Consider the following 16,295-nt stretch of genomic DNA (forward strand, 5'->3'; position numbering starts at 1 on the left):
TCAAAATATATGAATATTTTGGTGCATATCAAATACTTGAATATGCAAGTAAATAATTCAAACATATTAATGCCAAATATCAAATTCTAAACAATCTTGCAATTATTAACTTGCAAATTTATTGCTTCACAAATTGAAAATTGCAATTGAATATAAGGGAAACCTAAAATATTTGATATAATTCCAATTTGTAGTAGACTAAACACATTCCACCTTGACCTTTAAATGACTCCAATCGCAGCCTGTATAAGAAAGGCCCACATCCTTTAGTAGTTACCAACAATGGCTCGAATAATGCAGCCCTATAAATGCCCAAATAATGGCATTAAAACCCGACCCCTGATCCGTTTCTAGATGCTTAGATTTGTGATCGCGGAAGCTTGGGAAAGCGCCAATAATGACGTCTGAAAGTTGCAGTCGTGTGAGAATAAACAAGACGCAAATGTTATCCAACGTTGCCCAAATATATATCACCACCGATTTAAAAACCCAATGCCAATATGCAACAAAAGTTGGTGCTAGGAAACAAAGACATGAAATGCCCAAAACGTGCCTCTATATAACAAAGGAAATTATCAATAATACCTCCAATTTCCTTCACAAATTCAGCTAGCTAAAACCCTCTCCTTAGAAATAGTAGCAACACTTAGAGGAATGACAAATCGTATACCTCAACACAATTTGCCAACCAGTCTCAAAATAATTCTTGAAATTGAATCTACAATACTTTAGCTCCAAATCCCAAACCCTTATACTTCAATAAGGGCACAAAAATCAAAACTTCAGCAATGTCACAAAGACAGCAAAGAAAGATAAGGTAATTAAATAATTGGATGTTTTACTCATCAAATGGGCTCATATTTATAATCTCCAAATGGCACAAAATTTTCCAAATGAACTTTACTTAAAAAGTTTCCCACACACAACATTACAATATAATAAAGTGCCATTATAATCTAATTTATTAATTACTTTTGGCTCTGAAAATGACCTTTTCCATCATAACTTAATATTCTGACACGTAAGTCCATTGTTTCTTGTTCCAACAATTTAAAACTTTTCATCTTGGTCCCAATGAGCTATGATACTTAGGTGACCAAAAAACAACACCAACAAAAAAAACAACCTCAACGTATTTAGATGAATAATAATAATAATTCACCTGTCTTGCGAAAACAACTGAAGAAGTATCAGAATTAAAATCTGATGAGACCAAAGTGATCCTGATGATGAAAGATGATGAATGAACCTGACAGGGTGACTTACTATAAATAGACGCTCCCTCCAAGATTCTTGGAGCTCAAACTGAAAGCCCAAAATAAAAATTGAGAGCATCACTGAACTCCTATAACTCAACTGAGCTCATCGAAACTAATAGATTGGCTTACTATAAATATTGATTCTCTCAAATAGAGCAAAAACACACCATAGGTTGTTGGAAAGCCTATAACCACACAACTGAGACCCTCAAATCCCATTGTTAGCTCACGAGGGTCACGATGGTGAACTAACCTGGCCAACTGCAAGAACCTACTAAAAATGGGGACATTACATTTTCTAGCTTTATATTGAAAAGGATTTTCAAGATAATTAAAGAAGGATTCCTTCAATAGGATTCAATCAACATTCTGCACAAAGTCTTGTTTGGAAACCCTACTTTGAGCACTTTCGATTGAATGCCCATATACAACATAATTTAGAACCTATAGACATAATAGTTGTTGTTCTTGTGGTTAGGCATGATTTCTTCTATCAAGCCAAATTACATTTAATATATTATTGCAACTATAAGCATGGTAAGTTTGGTGGTAATAAACACGGTTTTCATATGTTGTTTAAAGTAAAATTCTAATATACCTTGTTTCATTTTTAGATATATGCGTGTAGAGCAAATAAAAGAGCTAATTGACCATTTGGATCTATATGAGTTTGAACATACAAATCCATGTGAGCAGGAAAACAAAGTCATATTTTTACTTCTACAAATTTGGTTTGCATGGACTCTTAATGTGTCACGCCCACTTAGGAACCCAAAAGAAAATTAATGTTTGTTTTCCTCCAAGTTCTATTGTTGAAATTTTCAATATAGGGTTTAAGATTAATATATAAGGAGGAAGAGATACCAGCAATGTAGGCCAAGTAAAAAAGAGAAACCTTAGTGTGATAAACTGAGCAACAATGAAATAAGCAATCCATTCGAGAAAAGTTTGGTTTGTAGTCCTCTTTTTTGGCTTTGGGGTTTTGTAGTTGCCATACAATGAATAAATAAATAAAATAGCTGAGGGGTAACACAGTGACCAGGATGGCCATATTAGCCTTTTTTCCACTTTTTAGGTGTATATGGAAGGCTAAAATTTTTTTGGATCCTATAAATTGTAATTTTTTATAAAATCGTCAATATAACACTTAAATTTATTAATAAACCATCAAAATTTATTATATTTGAATATATAATATATTTTTTAAAAACTACAAAAAACTTGTTTTAGCAATTTAAATTATTAGTATCAATATATAAACTTAGAATCTTTCTTATTTTGAGATATATTATTAATTGATAATTATTTTTTGGAATTTTATATTTGTTTATAAAACATATGATTTAGAAACTCATAAATCTATTGTTTGTGAATATTACTAATTAATACTTATATTATATTGAATGGGGTAATTCTGAAGGTTTGCAAGAGATGACTTGATTAAATCAAACCATTTACCTAGGTGCCAGTTTTGGCATTCGCCCTAGAAATTGTATTGATGCAAAGCAACGAGTCACCTTCAATTTCAACCTCATCAATGCCCAATTTTAGACGAAGATTGATCTCGAGTGCAAAGGCCTCACACTCCATTGTATTGTTAGTGCAAGTATTCAACCTCTTGGAAGTTGCCCAAACTAGTACACCTTGAGTAGCTCAAATGATATAACCAACACCACCAATCCTCAGGTAACTTTTGGTTGTGTCATTGAAGTTGAGTTTCCATTTGAAGAGCTTAGGAGTCTTCCATTTAACCATTTGAAGAACTTGAAGCATTACTTGCAAGAAGGTTATCAAGAGGTAAAGGTAAATTACCCCTAATTTATTTCAAGTGCAATGAAGTTGGTCATTTTGTTGCCAAGTGTGATAATAGAAGTAAAAGTGACAGAAATTAAAAGAAAGATTACAAGTTAGGAAGAACAAGGATGATAAGGACAAAGGAAAGAAATCATGCTACATTAGTGAAGAAAAGCACATCGAGTCCAATACTAATGAAGAGAAGTAGGTAGTTGAGATAAGTATAAGTTGCTATCAAGGATGATCTCAATGGAGAAAGGTATGAGAATGAAATTTCCCTTATTTCACATGTTAGCAAGAATGATTCATGGATTATAGATAGTGGATATTCACATCACATGACTGGTGCTTAAGTAAGTTTGACAAATTTGAAGAAATTAATGATGGCAAAACTGTTAAGTTAGGTGATGATGTTACATGTCAAGTGAAAGGAAGAGGATCACTAATGTCAAATGATAAAATTAGATGTGATGATGCGTAGTGGGTACAAGGACTAAAGTATAATCTTTTGAATGTTGCTCAGTTGAACAATTCAGGTCACAAGATGGAATTTCATAACATAAAAGTCAAGATCTTTGATAATGATGAAAATCTAATTAAAACTTAGATGCAAACTAAAGGTAGCTTATTCTATCTTGATCCTACTATTGAGACATTTTTGTTTGTTAAAGTTGAAGATGTATGGTTGTGGCATAAAAGGTTGTGTCATGTGAATTTTGAGAACACAGTGAAGGTTAGTAGAAAGAAAAGAGTTATAGGCTTACCAAATCTACTAAATCATGAAAATGCTATGTGTAAAGAATGTCAGCTCAATAAGATGACAAAGTCAAGATTTTCAAGAAAGACACACACTTCTAATGATGTTTTGGAACTAGTGCATACTAACTTGTGTGGACCTATTCTTATGGAAAGTTAGTATAGTGATAGATATTTCATCTTGTTTGTTGATAATTATTCTAGAATGATGACTGTCAAGTTCATGAAGTTAAAATCACATGCTTTTGGTATCTGCAAATGGTATAAAGCTAGAGTTGAGAAATAAATTGGCAAATCATTTAGATGTTTAAGATCTGATAAAGGCGGTGAGTTTATGTTTAAGGAATTCTCAAACTTTTGTGTTGAGCATGGTATTAAGAGAAAATTGTCTGCACTGAGCACACTACAACAAAATGGTATTTTTGAGAGAAGAAATAGATCAATTACGAATTCTGCTAGGGCATTGATGATTGAAAAAGATGTTGCAAATATGTTTTGGAGATAAGTTGATAGCACTACTCTTTATACTCTCAACTGAGTTTAGTTGAAGAAAGGAAAAAAAAAACACCCTATGAACTCTGGTATGGTCATACACCTAATGTAAGTTATTTCAAAATATTTGGAAGTAGATGTTATACTCACAAGGATGCAAGGATGGTAAATTTGATTCAAAAGGAGATGAAGGCATATTCCTGAGCTATTCAAAGAGTATATCTTATAAATGTCTGAACAAAGCTACTAACAAAATGATTGAAAGTGCCAATGTGAGAGTTGATGAGTTTGTAGACAAGAATGACATGGAAAGCAAGAAGGAACCTAAAGATTATAATAAGTTTGTGTATGTGTATGAAGAAGCACTCAATACACTACTCGAGTTACAACAAAGAACCACAAACCACTAAACAGTGTTACCCGAGTCACGAACTGCCTTACCTAAGAACTAGATAGTATAACCCAAGTAGGAATAAGCCCCTATCGAGTGAAGAAAATGTTGAGAATCAACAATATGAACTTGTATTACCCAAATATGTGAGAAAAAAACATTCACCTAAATAAATCATTAGAAACAAAAAGTACTATAGTATTGACAAGAAGTAAGTTAAGAGATAGTATATGTTTGATAGCTGATTTTGAACCAAGAACAGTTAAGGATGTACTGGAAAATGAAGATTGGATAAATTTTGTGAATTAAGAGATTAACCAAATAGAAATAACAAAACATGGACATTAGTACCGAGGCATAAAAATAAGAATGTGATCGATAGAAAATGGATTTTCATAAATAAGCTGAATGAAAATGGAGAACTGGTGAGAAACAAGGTAAGACTAGTTTGCAAAGATTATACACAAGAAGAAGGAATAGATTATGGTGAGACTTTTTCACCTGTGCAAGAATGGAAGGTGTAAGAAAATTGTTGGCTTATGCTACCTACAAGAAATTCAATTTTTATCAAATGGATATTGAATTTACATTTTTGAATGAAATACTTAAAGAAGAAGTCTATATAGAACAACTAGAAGAATTAATTGAACCTAATCGGAGGAGCATGGTGTAAAAATTGAATAAGGCCTTGAAACAAGCACCGAGAGCATGGTATGAAAGGTTACATTCTTATTTGATTAAGATTGGATTTGATAGAACAAGTGAGAACAATAATCTATATTTGGAAGGTGAATGTGAAAATATGGAGTTGATTATTGAAATATTTTTAGATGAAATTATATTTGGAGAAAATGACATGTTATTTAAGGCATTTGTTGATCAAATGAGTAAGGAATTTGAGATGTCTATGTTTGGTGAGATCAAATTTTTCCTTATCCTACATGTTCATCAACCAAGGAATGGTATATATGTGACTCAATCTAAGTATGTAAAGGAAATTTTGAAGACATTTGGTATGGATGAGTCTAGATCGGTTGATATGCCTATGGTGAATGGAGTGAAATTATCAAAGGATGATATTACTACAAAGGTAAATGAAACACAATATACATAAATGATTAGTGAATTGTAGTTTGTTGTGCATAGTCAAACAAATATTCCACATGTTGTTGGAATTGTTGCAAGGTTTTCATCTAATCCAAAGGACACAAACATAACTATTGTGAAGAGGACATTACAATATCTAAAAGGATTCAAATATTTTGGCCAATGGTACAAGCAAGATGGTGACTATAATCTTAAAGTCTATACTGATATAGATTGGGTTGGTAATGTGGATGATAGAAAAAAAACAACTGATGGAGATTTCTTTATAAGAGAAAGACTGGTGACATGGTTAAGGAAGAAATAAAGTTGTATTTCACAACCTACGGTTGAAGATGAGTATGTTTTTGTTGTAATCAATTGTTCAAATATTATTTGGATTAAGAAATTGTTGGAAGGTATGCAAGAAGATATAACCAAGCCTCTTACTATTTATTGTGATAACACTAGTGCAATAAATATATCAAGGAATACGGTGATGCATGCAAAAACAAAGCATATATCAATCAAGTATCATTAGTTGAGGGGCCAACTACAAAAGAAACAAATTAGGCTTGAATATGTGAAGTTAAAGAAAAATAGGCTTGAATATGTGAAGTTAAAGAACAAATTGTAGATATATTTACCAAGTCATTGCCTATGAATACTTTTGAGTATCTAAGAGATAAACTGGGGGTCCTGCACATATCCAAAACTCACTAAGATAAGATGTATTTTGCATCAATTCATGAATGATCATATATATCTTTGTGGAGTTAATGCATGAGTTCACTATCTAGGAGTTTCCTGAAGTTGTGAAGATGGTGACTATGATAAAATTGATGTAAATTGTACATGCAAGGTACAAGAATAACTACAAGGTTTTATAATTTTCACATTGGAATTTAAATTTACCTTTGACATTGCTATCAAAGGGGGAGTGAATCTATAAAGAGGGAGAGAATTGGTATAGAAGGAAAGCTGTAGATTACGTCAAAGGGTTGTAAATGACCAAGATGGAGAGAATATGTATGAGATGGAGAAAATCAATAAGGATGCTTATGCAAAGGAGTAAGTGAATGAGAAAGATTTCTTTTAGAGTGAATGATGATGCTACTGAACAGAAAAAAGATCATATCCTAAGGGGGGGAAATGTTGAAGATTGTTACTATTAAAGATACAGACTGAGTATGGAGCTTTCTAGCATGAAGATTTATGAGCTGAAAAGTTGTATTATTGTCATGCATATATGTGATTATCTGATGTAATGTTTTGTAATGTAAGATCATATGTTATGTGTTATCATCAATGCCAAAGGGGGAGATTGTTAGCCCCAACTGATGATGCAACTAAGAATGCTAACAATGTATGTCAAAGAATCATATAAGTTGCTATATTGTCATTGATGTCCAGTCTTAGCTGATTAGACATTATGCTAATTTAATAGAGTACCAGATTATTTGATTGATGAAGATGATTTGAAGAAAGTATGTTGATGATAGAGTTGATAAGTATGGTATTCAATGGGCACTTGAATGAGTTGGACAATGATAATGTAATATTGATTTGATTGGTTTACAATAATGTAATCTTGTAATGTAATGAGTTATACAAGCTACATTGAGTGACAAGGTGAAAGAAGGAAGACAGTGTTTGGCAAGTGAATACAATTGTCATTGAGTAGTTGACAAGGAAAAGAAAAAGATCAATGTTAACCGAGTAAGTTTAGTATTGATTGAGTGATGTATTACCCAAGTGAAATGTTATGTTGACCAAGTAACAACACAAAGAATAGGTAAAGAAAGATGGAATCTTTGGCCAAATTGTAGTGAAAATAAAGAATGTTCAAGAAGTTCAAAGGTGTAAGTTGAAGTCTTTTACAAGATCTATAGTTGGAAAAATATAATGACAATCCAATGATGGAGATTGAGGAAGGATAAACATGAGCACATAGCTATATGAAAGTCCTAATTTCTAAGTGATTAAATGTAATGGACTTGAGATCGACGATTGTGGTTAAGCAACAAAACATCGAAGAATCTGGAAGCAAGGAGAATAGGATTTGGAACAGGTTTTGTTTGTTGATTAGTTGTTGGTTAAATGTTGAATGGATGTGAATTGTTGAAGAATTATAAACTAAAAGAAGCAAGGAGTATTGAGCAAAACAAAGAGAAGATCAAAGCAAAGTTAAGTGCAAAGTGAAAATGAAAAGGTGTGAATTAGCTAAACAAAGATTAGAGAAAATAGATCAAAAAGAGATTGAGCAAAACAAAGATTTGAACAAGCAAGGTAGTTTTAAACCTAACATTTCATTTATATTATTACTTTTTAATCATTGTAGCAGAAAAATCTCTTAACTGAAGAAAATGTTGTAGTAGAGGTAGTTCTAAACTCATAGGAAGAGAGGCTTTTTAAAGCCATTTCTAAGATTGGAAAAAGACCTAGAATTTGATGTTCCCACATTTTTGGGAAATCTTAACCCAGAGGAATTGATCAATTTGATTAATGAATTGGAGGATTACTTTGAATATGAAGATTTGAATGGGGTCAAGTTTTCAAAGGCCAAACTAAAAGGGTTGGTCACGTGATGATCTGGTGGCATGAGATCTAATTGGAGTGAACTAGAAGGGGGAAAGAAAAAATCACTAGATGGGATCAAATCATAGCTAAAATGAAGCAATAGTTCATTCTAATGGATTATGAGCTTGATGTACTAAAGAAAATGCAAGGGTTGAAGCAAGCGGGAATATTTGTTCAAGAGTATACTGAGAAGTTCTACCAAGTTATCATTAGAACAGGCCATGCGAAAGTTGATAAGGAGAAATTTGTCCATATCTTAATGGGTTAAGGCCAAGCATTCAAGAGAAGATGAGGCGAGTTTGAATGACTAGTATTGAGGAAGCATACCAGTTTGTCCTAAGAGTTGATGTGAAGTTGAGAAAAATGTTTGACAACAAGAATAGTGGAAGAGGTTGCGATGAAAGATCTGGCAGATGGTCTTGTGGAGGCCAAAATGATGATCAAAAGAACAAGGATGAGGTAAGGAGTAGTAGCCAGAACTAGAGGAGAAACAATTCCAACCATTTCTATGATCAAAACAACAAAGATCAAAGAGGAAGAGAAAGAGGAAAAGGATTAGGAAGAGGAGGTTTTTGTGGAAAATTCTTTCACTACAGATAAGAAGGGCATAAAGCATTTGAATATTCCCAATGCTAAGGAAGGAAAAATCAGAGAATAGAAGTCCAAGCTAGAGCTGTGCATGTTCATGAAGATGTCAAAACATCTCATTCTGAAGATGTTGAAAGCGGAGAAGTTGTAGTTAATAAGAGAGTCTTGTTGAGTGGTGAGAATGAACCTGACTAAAGAAGGAGCTTGTTTCACACAAGGTGCAAATGTGAAGATAAGTGTTGTGATGTGATCATTGATGGTAGAAGTACTAACAATCTAGTGTCAGAAAATATGGTCACAAAGTTTAAGCTAAAGAGGTAGGAATACCTACATCCATACCGTATTGTGTGGGTACAAGATGACCACAAGGTCATGGTTAGTGAGAAATACTTAGTGAAGTTCAAGATTATAAGCTACTAAGATGAGGTGTTATGTAATGTCATACCTATGGACATATGTCATAGGTTGTTGGGTAGGGCATGGTAGTTTGATAGGCATGATGTACATGATGGGCATGCAAATACCTACACTCTGACAAAGGATAGAGTGAAATATAAGTTGAATCCATTGAAGGAGGAAGAATAAAATGTATGTAGTGCTACTAGAATATGTTTTGTTGATGGAAAGGAGTTTCTCCAAGGTATGAAGCATGAACATATGTGTTTTGTTGTGATCCCAGAAGATGGTAAAGAAGAAGTAGTGAAGGTACCTACAAAAGTTGAAGATTTGTTGGGAACGTTTCTTGATATTATATCTAATAATGTATCTGATGGATTGCCTCCAGTGAGAAAGATCAGTTAGTAGATGGATTTGATTCTAGGAGCTAGTTTTCCAAACAAGGTAGCACACAAAATGACACTAGTAGAAAGTGAAGAGTTGAACAAACAAGTGCATGAGTTGTTGTAAAAGGGGTTGATTTGAGAGAGTTTGAGTCCATGTGTTGTACCAACAATATTTGCACAAAAGAAGAATGGAGAATGGAGGATGTGTATAGATTCTTGAGATATCAATAAGATAACAATCAAGTATAGGTTCACATTGTCCCAGATGGATGATATTATGGACTGCTTGAGTGTAGTTGTGTATTTCACAAAGATAGATCTAAAGAGGGGGTATAATCAGATTCACATCAGACAAGGAGATGAGTGGAAGACTGCCTTCAACATAAGGGGAGGATTGTACGAGTGGTTAGTCATGCCTTTTGGGCTAACCAATGTACCAAGCTCTTTCATGTGGCTCATGTATGAGGTATTGAAGGAGTTTCCAAGTAAGTTTTCCATTGTTTACCTAGATGATATATTGATCTTTAGTAAGACATTGGAGAAGCATTTGACACATATTCAAAAGGTCTTTGATAGGTCGAGGGAAGACAAGTTACTCATAAACCTAAAGAAGTGTAGTTTTGTGAAGAAGTTTGTGTACCTGGGATTTGTAGTCTCAGTAGAAGGTCTAAAAATGGACTTGGAGAAAGTGAAGGCTATCCTTGAATGACCTACTCCAAAAATTGCTACAAAGGTAAGATCTTTTCATGGACCATCTAGTTTTTATAGAAAGTTCATAAGAGGTTTTAATAGTATTTGTGGACCCTTGAGTAAACTAATGAGGGGGGATAAGAAAGAAGTTAAGTAGATTGTAGGAAGAGTTAGGAGTTTTAAGCTATTGAAATGGAAAGTTACAAACCAACATGTTTTAGCACTTCTAGATTTTAACAATGTGTTACAAGTAGATTGTGATGCTAGTGGTACTGCAATAGGAGTTTTTTGAGCCAAGAAGGTAGACCTATTCCTTATTTTAGTGTAAAGTTGAATTAATCAAAAATAAAATATTTTATTTACGATCAAAAATTTTATGCTATAGTTCAGGCATTGAAGAATTGGAGACACTATCTTCTTCCTAAGGATTTTGATTTGTACTGATCATCAAGCTTTGCAATATTTGAATAGTCAAGGAAAATTAAACTAAAGGCGTTTGAAGTGGGTTGAGTACTTACAAAGTTATACATTTATTTTGAAACAAAGGAGTGGGAAGTCTAACAAAGTTGTAGATGCTCTTAGTAGAAGACAACTTTTGCTAACAAAAATGCAGATTGAGGTGGTTTGGTTCAAGGAACCCAATAATTTGTATCTAGAGGATCTTGATTTTGGTGAAGCTTGGAAAGATTGTACAAAACCTATTACACTTGATAGGAAAAAGTGGTTGGATTTCATGATGTTCAAAGGAAGTCAGTTGTTCATTCCCATAAGTTCTATGAGAGAGAATCTCATCAAGGAGAAGTATAGTGGAGGATTGGTTGGACATTTTGGGAGAGATAAGACCATTGCTTTGGTTACTAAGAATTATTATTGGCTACAGTTGTAGCAAGATGTGAAGAAGTTTGTACTGAGTTGTAGAGTACGTTAGATGGAAAAATGAGTGAATCAAAATACAAGGTTGTATCCGCTATTACCTACACTAGAGAAGTCGTGGGAGGATGCCAACATGGATTTCATTTTTGGATTACCAAAGACTTGACAAAGGCATGATTCTATTTTTGTGGTGGTTAATAGGTTTTCAAAGATGGTACATTTCAATCCCTACAAGAAGACTAGAGATGTAGTTCATATGACAAAGTTGTTTTTCAGAGAAGTGGTGAGACTACATGGTCTGCCAAAGAGTATAGTTTTAGATCTAGATACCAAATTTGTTGAGTATTTTTGGCATTCATTGTGGAAGAAACTGAAGATAGATTTGAATTTTAGTTCATCACATCATCCATAGACTGATGGACAACTAGAGGTGGTGAGTAGGAGTTTGGAAAATTCGCTAAGATGCTTGGTTCAAGATAAACTAAAGGGATGGAATCTAATTTTACCACAGGTGGAATTTGCTTATAATAATTTTTTCAGTAGGAGTATTGGTAAATCACCATTCTAGATTATATATGGGAGTAGTCCTAGAAATGCTCCTGAATTGAGGCAGTTGGATAAAAGAGAAATAAGTAGTGCTGAAGTGGAAGAATTTACTGAACATTTGAAGAATATCTATGAGGAGGTGAGAAAGCACATTACCAAGATGAATACATGGTACAAGGCTAAGGTAGATGTGAAAATGAGATATAAGGAATTTCATGTTGGAGATGAAGTCATGGTTCATTTGAGAAAGGAGCTTTTTCCTGTGGGTACATATAATATGTTGAAAATGAAGAAGTTTGGACCATGCAAGATAGTGAAAAGGCATGATTCTAGAAATGCCTATGAAGTGGAGTTTCCTATTGAATTGAATATTTCACCAGTATTTAACATTTCATATTTGATAGAGTATTATGAAGGAGGTGATGGAGATGAAGTTACAAAAGCGTAGTGGACTATTCCAACAACTAGTTCGACTACAAAGGAAATTGAGGAGATACTGGATAGTCATGTTGGAAAAAGTACAAGGAATAGAATTTATGAAGAATACTTGGTGAAATGGAAAGGGGGGCCAGTAGAAATTCATCATGGCTAGCAAGGGAGGAGGTTAGCTATCTTGGTTTTCCTCTAAATACATAAGATGCGACAAAGTCACTTCTCAAATTACCTCAGGTGTCCGATGCAGGAGCATCTTGTGTATAAGAGCAATCTTGCATCACCCAAAAATATTTCCTTTTTGTTTCTTGAATAAGGGTTGTCTTAGTATAGAGTTATTGTTTATAGAGGCTTGCTACTTAGTACGTCAGTCATACGAGTTCAAAATGTCCTAATCTCATAGGTGGATGTTCATTTTGGATATATTAGCCTACCAATTGAAGCTCAGTACCATAACATGAGTATTCATGGATTTATTGTGCATTTTTGGTGTGTAATTTTTGTATAGAACTTTAGGCTCACTGTTGGAGTCCTGAACATGCCCAGATGAGGCCTAAAAACTCAATGGATGAGTGCTTGTGTTGATTTGAGCATTTAGATCAAAAGCTTATGATTATGAAAAGTGGTTATAATAGACAATTGGAGAAATGGTTTGAGAGTTATGGCCTTTCGAAGTTGGGCTGACCAAAACATCCAAAATAAATGTTAAAAATATATTTAGTCAATTCTATATGTATTGTTAAGGTCTGTCAACCCATGGTATTAAGTTTGAGTGTCTAGAACCTTCTCAAGCAACATAAAATTGGCTATTTAAGAAATGCTCATACATTGTCTATGACAGCTATGGGCGATAGTTAGCAGCTTTGTCTTGCATATTACTATAATTAAGGCAGTCATGTGAGTTAGCATATTATAATGCTAAATTCAGTTATTCCGCATTTGGGGCAATAATAAGAAGCCCATATTTTATTCTTGCAAATTATTGTTATTTGTTTTTTGTTATGTGTTTATGATATTAAATTAAAGGGAGCACCCTTCATCACAATTCTGTGAAATCCTATATGGTAAAATCAATTAGTGATGTTTGTAAGTCCTCTAGAGAAAACCACTATTAAGATAAGATCAAGGAGTGATAAGTTCTAGGTTATCTTTTGGTGTAAATCCTATAACCAAGTCACATTAACAATGTGTATGTAAACCTTTAACAATGTTGTCTCCTAACAGAGCTCACTTCAGAAGAGTGAAATTTTTTGGGTTGTCGATCTTAGGTAGTTATTTTCCCTTATAGGGTTTCCACATTAAAAATCGTGGCATCAAACATGTGATTGTTGTTATGTTGCAAGTTGATTTTCATGGTTTTTACTTTTTACTGCAACTCGATAACAATTAGGTAAAGTAATGAACAACCAATTTATAGTTTGAAGTAAGTTGATTATGAGAGTTATTTATGAAGTTGAATGAGATCACCAAGTGACTTCTTATGATTCTTATTAAGTTTGATTTGGTTATAAAGTGTTTGATGAGACTATGGGATAACTAAACATAACTAATTCACCCCTCCCCCCCTTCTCAGTTATCTAACAACTTGAACATTGTTTCCTAACCTAGCTGAACACTTGTCTCTCTTGGTAGCACACCAAATGATTGAATCCTGGGTGTTGGTGAAATGACATAGTCTCCTATCTGGCCCAGCCCATAGTTCCAAGGAAAGCAATTTAGGTAAGCCCAAAGAAGAAACATTGAACCATTTCCAATCACTGGCCAGATCTGTATGGTTAGAGTAGTGTAAAATTTTACAAAACTCCCATACTAATTAAAATTTGTGGGATAACTAAATAATAATAATTAATTGCAACAACTAATAATAATAATTTTTTGATTGGTAAGAAGCTGAAGCCAAGATTAATTATTATGTACTATTATTAATTATTATTTTATTAAGCACAGGTAGATTCAAACCCAAGACCTCTTTGATAAGAGGCTCACAATTTACCATTGTGTTGTAGGATCTTGCCTAACACCTAATAATAATTAATCTTGCCCTTGCCCTCTTACAAATAAGAAATAAACTAAAAAAATAGTTTAAAAGAGTTATTAAATTATTCCTAAATTTAAAAATGAAAGTTACTATTTGTCTTAAAACATAAAATAAAAGGCATTAAAATGCCTAAACCAACATTAAAAAAATTCATATGATAGGTAGGGGTGATCATCAAATTTCAAGCCCAATTGTGACAAGGAGGTGTGAATTATGAGGATGAGGGTGGGCAATGGAACAATTCATAACTACCACTTGCACTCAAATGAGGTGAAGGGATATTGGAATAGTTTAAAAATACAAGTCTATAATAGTTTTTTGTTCATAACTTTTTTTTAACATTTGATATCAAAGAAAGGAAATGTAAAAATGAAAACAAAATTAAAAATAGTTTAATTGGTATAATTAAGTAATAAAAGGTTGGGTTAGATATATAGTTTGTTCTTAATTTCATAGGTATTTATTATTAAAAAAAACAAACAAATGTAGAAGAGGAAAACAAAAATAATGATGGTAAAAATTGCTATGTGATTTGTTCACAAAGTAAACTATTTTCGAGGCAAAATAGTATAAGCATTTACATTCAATTTTGTTTGTAAGTTTAATATAATGTAGGTATTACACATTAGCTCTTTAACTAGAGCTTCACATTGATTATACCACCATTAAAGATTTGCAAATATGACATATTGAAGTTTAGTTTTCTTTCTTAACAAGAGAATTATTTTAATACATCTAAAATGCTTACTATAGACATTCTAAGACCTTGAAAATCTTGAAATCAGGTAGGCCGTTGATTCTCCTGCTTAAAAACCAAGTCACGAAAAAATACAAATCAAGGACGAAGGTTGATTAAGTCAATTATTCAAATGCAAGCAAAAAAGAGAGTCATTTTGATTGCATACTACAACCGATTGCCTTCTTTTAGGTTGTCAGCAATTTGGTGATTGTATCCTCAACTATCCTTAATCTACAAAAAAAAAGAGTCATTAAAATAAAGTGAGATTCATTTTCCAACAATATATTGAAAAGGAGATTCAAAAATTTTAAAAGAAGGATGCCTTCTAGTAGGACTTAATCAACATTCCACACAAAATCCTAATTGGAAACCCTCCTTTGAGCACTTTTGGTTGAATACCCACATTGGAAACATAATTCAAAACCTTAAGACATAATAGTTGTTGTTCCTGTGGTTAGGCATGATTTCTTCTATCAAGCCAAATTACATTTAATATGTTCTTGCAACTACATACATGGTAAGGTTGGTGGTAATAAGCATGGTTATCATGTGTTGTTTAAAGCAAAATTCTAATGTAACTTGTTTCATTTTTTAGATATACACATGTAGACCAAATAAAAGAGTGAATTGTACATTTGGTTCTTTACGAGTTTCAAAATTTAATTGCGTATGAAAAAGAAAACAAAGTTATATTTTTACTTCTAAAAATCTAGTGTACGTGAACTCCTATGTGCATTTATATGTGTTGTTGCAACATTTGGGACATCTTTCTAGTTGGTTTTCCTTACATGATTGCTTTAGCAATGTGGGAGGTTGTTTTGAGTGCATAATTTGGTTCAAAGGATTTATGAAACTTGGAGCCTAATCCTTATCTCTCTCTTATTTCTTTTTCAGTAGTGTTCATTTAGAAGTAACAAATTATTCTTTTTACTAAATAATTATCAAAAGTAGACAAATAAGTCCACTGAATCAAAATTTTGCCCCTTTAAGACAAAGTATATAGAGTGAAACTAAACATTAAATTCTATTATTTCATAGCTATATAAATACATTAAAATATTCACACAAAATAAATGAGAAAACATATAGAAGGGTGTATTTCTCACTATGAGACTATTATAAGTATATTGCTTTAACTTTATTTAAATCGTGCATTTTACTTTATTTTAGCTTTTCTTTTTTAATTATTCAATTACAAAAATTTAATTGTTTATGGTTTATTTATTTATAGATAAATAACCTAAGAATTCAA

The sequence above is a fragment of the Cupressus sempervirens genome, chromosome 9 (genome assembly GCF_028749045.1).
Source record: "Cupressus sempervirens isolate cs-2001-9-10 chromosome 9, ASM2874904v1, whole genome shotgun sequence".
NCBI lineage: Eukaryota > Viridiplantae > Streptophyta > Pinopsida > Cupressales > Cupressaceae > Cupressus > Cupressus sempervirens.